The sequence below is a fragment of the Vespa crabro genome, chromosome 13 (assembly GCF_910589235.1).
Source record: "Vespa crabro chromosome 13, iyVesCrab1.2, whole genome shotgun sequence".
Classification (NCBI taxonomy): domain Eukaryota; kingdom Metazoa; phylum Arthropoda; class Insecta; order Hymenoptera; family Vespidae; genus Vespa; species Vespa crabro.
The window spans coordinates 2,285,631-2,294,995 of record NC_060967.1 but is presented as its reverse complement, the minus strand read 5'-3'; positions in this window follow the sequence as shown (position 1 = coordinate 2,294,995).

Below are 9,365 nucleotides of genomic sequence, written 5' to 3'. Positions count from 1 at the left end.
ATTTTCAATTTTTTACGAATTGCGTTCAGAAAAATGAAAAAAATTTTTAGAAACCAAGTGCAAATTAAATGTCTTTGATGAAAAGTTTTTTTCTTCGATATAACTAATATAATAAATATGATAACTGAAATGGATAGACAAGTATGTGAAGTAACTGAAGGCCTTATAAATGCTATTTTTAAAGCAATAAAAGAAAATAAACTTCAAGGTTAAAAAAGGAAAAATTGAGAAAGAGAAAAATAAATTCTTCGATACTTGGTATTATGAACGTACCATTTGCATCTGTTCATTCATTGGTTGATAAGTTGAATGATGTTAGCTAACATCCTATTATATATTCTAATATTCAAAATATGTTTATGTTATGTATAATAAACAAATTAATAAATTTTCCTTTCTAATTTACAATAATTACATTAGTTTTCAATTCTTTTGCCATATCTTTTTCGTTATTATTTTTTAAGTTCATACTATTATATAAATTAACAAAAATATATTCAAATATCCAACAAATTCCAATTATTATATATATATGTTATATATATATATATATATATTACATATATAGTGTATATATTTCATATACATTGTATATATATATGTAAAATACATGTTTATTAATTCTGACGTAACTGAAGATTTCTTTTTTATATTAACTCGTTTATCTGACGATTCTCGAAAAGATGATGTTATACTATTAAATTCTACGTAATTATATATCTTACGTCATTATAATTCACACAAATGTATCATGTGCTTTGATAGAAGATAATAGTTATAATTAATAAATAAGCGTTATTTGCTTATTATAGTGTATCAATATTTCACAATAAATTTTCGCTGTATCATTCTAGTTCCAATGGAAACAACTCATCAAAACATCAGTCATATGAAAATATATTCTGACATTTTTTATTTATTTATTTTCTTTTTCTCTTTGAACATTTTTTATATTTTTTGTTAAAATTAAATAAATTTATTGTGTGCGTACAAATAAGATGGACGAAACCTTTTTAAGAATAAATTAGAATTCTTTGGACATTATTTCAATACTGATGTAAGCTCAATATTTAATAGTTCTATTCAGGCACGAATGATAGATTGATAAGAAATAGATAAGAAATTTTCTTATTAATGATTTTATATCCGTTTGTTCGTCAACTTGATTGATAATTCGTTTACTTTAAATCTAATTTTTCTCCTCAAATTATCGATAATCGTGTAGTTGAGACGGATTTGATTAATCATATATTTGTAGAAGAATTTGTGTTATTGGTATTTTATTTGATTTTATTTCGATGAGTCCAAAAAAAAATCCCCGAGGAGGAAGAAATTGGAAGAAGAAAAAAAAAAAAAAAGAAAGAAAAAAAGAAAGAAAAAAAAAACAGAAAAAAAACAAAAATAGAAAAGATAGATCGATGAGAAAATAATTTATAGTTGATGAAATATAAATGTATAACAGAGTTGTATAATACCTTGATGTCGAGCGGTGATTTAACAGATAATTTTTTTATCCTTAGTTATTCTAAAACATAATAAAGCAGAGAGAGAGAGAGAGAGAGAGAGAGAGAGAGAGAGAGAGAGAGATCTCATCGTCCAAGAGTTATTATTAACTCGTCGTTAAAAAACCATGAGTGCATATGAAATCGTCGGATTCAATTTCCGCTGGATCAGCTCAGAGTAATATTGTAGTTACACGTGTCTAGAATTAGTCGGCGGAAGAGAACGAACGACATTGTACATATAATCATTCATTCCCGAGTTTATCTTTATTGATAACTCTATGATAATTTGATTTTTATCGAATTAAGGAATTTCATAAATAAATTTAAAAAATATAAAACCATGAATATAAATATCGTTTGGAAAAATTACATATATATATATATATATATATATATATATATATATATATATATACATAAATTATTAAATTATTTTATAATAGAAACTTATCGTAAGAGTTATATACTTAATGTAATTATCTATTTATTTTATATAATTGGGAAGCATTGAAATCTTAAAAACTTCAAATTGTTTTAATCGCAAAAAGGATGAATAACGAAGAATATTAAAAAACATTTTAAAATCGACATTTGCTCTTTTACCTTCAAACAACATGATGAAATATTATCATTTGAATTTCAACAGGATAATGCTCTTATTTATATTGTATTATCCATGAAAAGAAGAAAAAAAAGAAGAGAAAAGAAACATATCTAAAAATAAGATGAACTACATACATGCTTACATATTTATCATTTTATCCACTACAACATTGTCGATAACACGTTGATAAGATATTTTTTCTCTTTGCATAATCCTTTGCATAAGATCGGTCATCTAAGGCAAAGAGAGATACCAGTTTTTTTGAAAATAAAGACGAATTTACGAAGAAAAAAAGAAGAAAGAAAAAAGAAAAAATTATAATAATAAAAAATAATAATAATAAAAGAATATTTTTCGATATATACATACATATCGATATCGTTTTCATAGATGCTTCGAGTGCATTTACAGGAAGTCGAGATCTTTGATCTCCTTAAACGTTTAGCAAGCAACGATAAAAGTGCCAACGAATGTATCAAAGATACATATCGTCTTTCGCAAAAGGCATAGACGCGGACACGTATAGATATGTTAAAAAAAAAAAAAAAAAAAAAAAATTAGAAAGAAAAAAGACATTTTTATCCGGGATAAAAATATTACAATAAAAGCAACGTAAACTCGAGGGTACATTTTTACATCAACGGTAGGTAAAAGAAAAAATAGAAGTTAGCGATGTCTCTCTCTCTCTCTCTCTCTCTCTCTCTCTCTCTCTCTCTCTCTCTCGATTCATCTATTTCAGCAAAATTATAAAATTAACGTTTAAAAATTATAAATAGAAAGTGTAGAACGGTTGATCGAAATAAAAGAACAAGTACATATATATTGTGTCTTGATGATAAAAATAATATATATACATTCTATTAATTCGTTAATAAATATTTTTGTTTTGATTTTCCAATCAATGACATGGGGATGAATATATATTAGACAAATAATATTTACAAATTATATTAGATACTTCTTTAATATGCTATATCCGATATAATATTAATTTTAAATTACAAAGAGAGTTTTATATATATATATATATATATATATATGTATTTCAAAGGAAAGATATATTTACAAGAAGATTTTTCTCTTTTTATAAGAGGTAAAAGAGATAAACTAATCTCATTTGTATTTTTCTGCTCCAACCTTTTTTTTTTGTTTTCTTTTCCTTTTTTGTTTTCTTTTTCTTTCTTTTTTTTTTATCCACATTTGAGGAAGAAAAGAAGAGTAACGCGAAAGAATAGATAGAAACAAGATAAAGAAAGAAAAAGATGAAATTATTCGAATCAAAAGTTCAGTGACCCTTGACACTGTCTTGCGTAGCAATGAACGACACAAGAGAGGTAAAGCAAATGGTTACGATAGAAGAGGCTATAGAGGGGGAGAAAGTGGAAAGCTCGTTGTGAGTCCAAAGACAGCAAGAAAGAGAAAAAGAGAAGAAGAAGGAGAAAGAGTGAGGAGAGAGAGAAAGAGAGAGAGAGAGAGAGAGAGAGAGCAAGAGATGTGTTTGGTTCAACCTTGACCTCTGACAATCCTAGTATCCCACTCAAGCTCTCGCCCTCGAAAGATCTCTCGACTCTTTTCTCCTCCTACTTTTACGAAAAGAACTGAGTGAAAGAGAAAAAGAGAGAGAGAGAGAGAGAGAGAGAGAGAGAGAGAGAGAGAGAGGAAGAGAGAGAGAGAAAGAGAGAGAAAGAGGGAGAGAATGAGTGGCCGTGAGAGGGATGGGGAGAGAGAGAGAGAGAAAGAGGGTGAGAATGAGTAGCCTAGAGAGGGAGCGGGGGAGAGAGAGAGAGAGAAAACTCTGGAAGACTTTTGCATGTGAGAAAGGTACTGAATCGATTTTCAATGACGGAAGCAGTTGCTGGAAATAGACGAAGAGAAAAGATAGATATTTAAATAATTGAAGAAGCCTCTGACCTAAGTTCCCAAAAACACACACACACACTTATACACAAAAACAAACACACACATATACCCAAACACATACACACGTTCAATTCATCATTTTATAAAGGGCAAACAATAAGGATACAATAAATATTATTATTTCTTATCAAACGATCGATCTCATATGTTTATGCTATCTCATGTATGTTCTTCATCATAGATTACTATTACTTTTTTTAATTAATTTTCTTCTCTTCTCTTTCTTATTTTCTTATATATATATATATATATATATATATATATATATATATATATATATAAAAGAAAAAAAAAAGAAAAAAAAAGAAAAAGAAAGAAAAAAAAAAGAAAAAAGAAGGAAAAATAAAAATGCAGATATTTTGAAGAATCTTACTTAAAGTCTTCATTTTTTCGTTCGACGGGAACTTTCCTTATAATAAACGAAAATACTGATTGAATAATTTTATTAATCTCTTATACCATTATACTCTTCGATTACGAATATATGAGATTATAATATTTGATTAGTAATATTTTTCTAGCAAATTTTTTTTTTGTACTAGTTTACGATATAAAGCAATCCTATGATATATTTAAATGACGTATTTTTATGTACATGTGTATGTCTATGTATGTGTGTGTGTGTGTATGTGTGTGTGTGTTGTGAGATCGATCGGATGGAACATTGCATAGATATAGATGTTAAAACGATAGTATATTACTTTTTTTGTTGTTGAACAGTTCTCCTTTTTTAAAACATAGATAAGAGCCTAAAGAGATAGAATAGATATCGTACTCTCACGTATTATCATTTGTCTCTTTGACGATCTCACGCAGAATACTCTTCTTTCGCACGATGACTAATGCTTACGTCATATATCTATATACAACATTACGCACATTTAATCGAAATTAATATTCCATTTATTTTTATTTGTAAAAGAAAGCCATAAAAGAATATCGGCCGATATAACTACATGTAAAAAAAAAAAAACAAGAACAAATTTCATTGCCGCGACATGTAAAACTAATGAGAATTGCAATTATGTAAAATGTATAAGCAAATGACATTGTGTATGTGTAAAGATGCTTCTTTGTAACAATATTAAAATGCGAGTATTTTTCTATCTTCGAATGGATGTCAATTCGTAAAAAAAAATTAAAAAAAAGAAAAAGAAAAAAAAATAGAGAATATGAATAGATGATTAAAAAAAAAAAAACTAACTTGAATTATAGTCAGACAAGCATCCTTCACTAGGTTAGATGTCATTTTTTACGGACTGTAATTAAATTATTATCGACACTGTGATGGTAAAGTAGAAATTAAGAAAATTATATGATAAGTAGATTTCTTTTTTTTTTATTACCGACGGGTCCCAGTCGGTAATTTCTTATATGATAAATGTGAACTCTTTTATCTGCAAATCGCAGTCGGTAATTTTTCATAATGTTGCGTTATATATTACCGACGGGTCTCTGTCGATAATTTCCTACATAATAATTAATTTCTCGATTGCCCTTCTTCTATTAAATATTTATTGGGTTGGGAACTGTCATTGCGGAAACAAAATCCGCAATCACTTAGTTGCCAACGCCATATTGTCTTGGCAACTAAGTCGTTGCGGTGACCAAATCCGCAATCACTTAGTTGCCAACGCCATATTGTCTTGGCAACTAATTCGTTGCGGTGACCAAATCCGCAATCACTTAGTTGCCAACGCTATATTGTCTTGGCAACTAAGATATTGCGGAAATAAAATCCGCAATGACTTAGTTGCCAATCCAATAGATTTCATCGATTAGTTTCTTTTTAATATAAACTAATAACGAATAATTCATATCCTTTTGACGAAACATTTTACTTTATAATAAGAATATTTAGTATTTTTAGTTAGGAAGGAGAAATTATATCAAAAATAATTCGTACAGCAAAAGATAAGAGAGAAGGGAGAAATTTATCCGCAATTATGTTTCATTCTGATGTTTCCCAATAGATCACGTATAAAATAAATAAATCTTCCTTATTATTCATTATCCGCAGTGGCCTAGAGGATATTATCAATTCGAATAACAACGTGATAGGAATTTTTTCCATTTTTTAACATGAAATGCAAATAGAATTCGTTTTTTTATTATATACTCTAGATATCATGCATTTAAAAACTAAATGTTGTTCTAGTGAACTAAAATTATTCGTAAAATTATTCGTATTAATATTTATGGTATTTCCGACATTTTTTTTTTTGCGAAGAAACAGTTTAATACTATGGAAAAATTTATGGGATGAAAAAAAAAAGATGAAACTCGATTAATGATTTTCATATGCACGCTTGAATGGTGTGTATGTTTTATATCCGTGATGTAGAGATTTCCTGCTTGATATGTAAATAGCTGATGCTCAGATTTTTTGAATATTTGCAAATGCAAAGAAATTTTTTCAAGGTTCGCATGGAGAAACTAGGATAACTTATTCGATCATTTTAATGACTTTTGGCCGGATAATTCTATGGCACAAATAAGAAAATATATATATCCAAACATTTATGTCAAGAGATCTGAGTTTCTAAAAAAAGAATTGTTAAATTTTTGCAGAATTTGTCGTTTCTTTTAAATTTTATAAATTATAAAGAGACAAATTCTATGAGCAATGTTTATGATTCGTAATTTAGGAAATCTTATGAATTTCGAGGCTATATGATTTCGATCGCTTTTTTTTTTTCTTTTTATTGTATCGATGTAAACGAAAATAATGAATTAATTTATTATTTTATTCTTTATTTGATTCAATATCTTATATTTATTTTCTTCTATTGATGATTGATGTGAATTTCACGGTAATCCGTATTAAATGGGACAAAGGAACGATATAATTTTATTCGATGACAAATGCATATAAAGTATATAAATTTTTTCAAAATTAATAATTAATGAACATATATATTATATATTATTTTTAATAAAGATCAAAACACGAGTACGTTTCAACATTATCTATGAGATTTTTCTCCCAGTATTATTTTATTATTATAGTTACTTATGAAGGACTATATATTATTACTATTATCATTATAATAATAATAATAATAATAATAATAATAATAATAATAATAATAATAATAATAATAATAATAATAATAATAATAATAATAATAATAATACGTAATGTAATAATATAGTAATATAATAAAAAGTAATATAATAATAAGAAGAAACAGAATATATTTATATCGTATACGTCATGACATATATCATGATGATAATTTATGATAATAAAAAAAGGAAAAATATATCATTTTACGTGGTGATTTAACGTGTGAATTTTCAACAAATTGTATCTTTGATAATTTCGACGCATGATCATTCATCTAAATAAACGAAACATGAAGGAAAATAAAGAAACATTTTATTTTTATATTCGTCCGCTATAATTTCTCTTTGTCTTACTTTTAATCATAATGCATTTTTTTCGACACCGTTATTAACTCATAATCAATCGAACCTAATTGTCTTTACTATTATAATATAAAATGTATTAAATATTATCTAAATGTATATAAATAATATTTAAATACATTTTATTATTATTCTTATTATTATTATTATTATTATTATAATTATGAATAATATTAATAGTAACATATTATTATTATTAGTAGTTAAAAGTCGTCTAGAATAGAGACTAGTCGTGTATGGATAACCATGTAAAAAAAAAAAAGTTCTACTTCATAGATAGTGTGAAAACGAGCTAGTGTTTTAATTTGTATTAAAATAATATAATATATAAGTATATTCATTAATTATTAAAAAAAAAAAAAAAAAAGAAAAAACCAAAAAAACAAACAATATTAAACAAATTCTTATTTTTATAATTTATATATTAATTCTTATTATATATGTCAATTATATTTATTATTTTCTATGTGCATTTATCGTAAAACAAATGAGTACCGACAAATGCATCTAACATGGATCAATCATTGCGAGATGCACATTATTATCATAGAAAGATATACTTATGAGAGACTGAAAAGTGTTAATTTACCAGTCTATTAATATTATTTACTCGAACTAACATGAAATCAATTATCATGTATGCGTGAAAGAGGAACTAATCAATACAAAATTATAGATCGATATGATAATGGTATGATAGCGAACGTTAAGTTCGGTAAAATTTTTAGTACAATGAAAATTTTTGGTTTCTTTCTTTCTTTCTCGTCTTTCTTCTTTTCTTTTTTTTCTTTTTTTTAAATAAAATATTATACATTTTTCTTTTAATGTGCGCCATTAATAGATATCGAAGGACATAATAAATATGATATACATATATTATTTAAATTTTATCTGAGTGAACAAAGCATTCTATCATTATCATTTATATGCAACACAAGTGTTTCCTGACACGCTACCGTTCGATGTAAAATAACTTCTTTGTCGCATCTTTTATGATTCCAATGATCTTGTTGTTGTCGTATGAATAAATTTTCATCCATTGATAAATTGCATTTCACAATTGTGCAAGCGAAAATAATGTACAATAACAAGTTTTAATATTGTTAAACGTAGACCTGTTCTTATTAACAATCTTTTTTCTTTGCAATTTTGTAATCAAATATAGAAAAAGAGAAAAAAAATATTAAACGACGAATCCAATCGATTGCACGAATATCGAACTTAAATAAATCACTTCTGTATAGAAAAGAAAAAAAGAAAAAGGAAAAGAAAACAAAAATTCAAATATTTAATTAACATCATTAAATATTTTATTTGCTTTCTAATTACCAAATTTAAGATATCGATAAGCTATCCAATCTTCTGATTCTTATCTCATTCTTTTAATGTATTTCATATTTAAAAACTTAATTTTTACGATTTGAATTATATTTGCGTTAATTATATTTTACGAGTTTAATTATATTTAAGTTTAATTATACGCTTAATTTTAACGCTTTTATACGTTTAATTTTTTTCCGACTGCGTTCACAGAAAAACCAAAATAAAAACTTTAAATATTTTCTGAATCATGACCAAAAATAAAAATAAACACTAAAAATATAAATGAAGGAAGGATATTTTTATCTCATTTTTTATCAGAAGGAAGTATTTTTATTGCGCATATCATATGTATATATTATATATACATATATATATATATATTTTATATATATATATATATATATATATATATATATATATATATATAATATACGTGCGATATAAAGGTATTATAAGAAATGAAGGTTTTGTACTTACATATACATATGCATATACACATACATGTGTTTGTGTTTCTTAGAAGTATTACAATTTAAGTGAGAAAAGAAAGGTAGATATTTTTTCATTACTTGAACGATAAC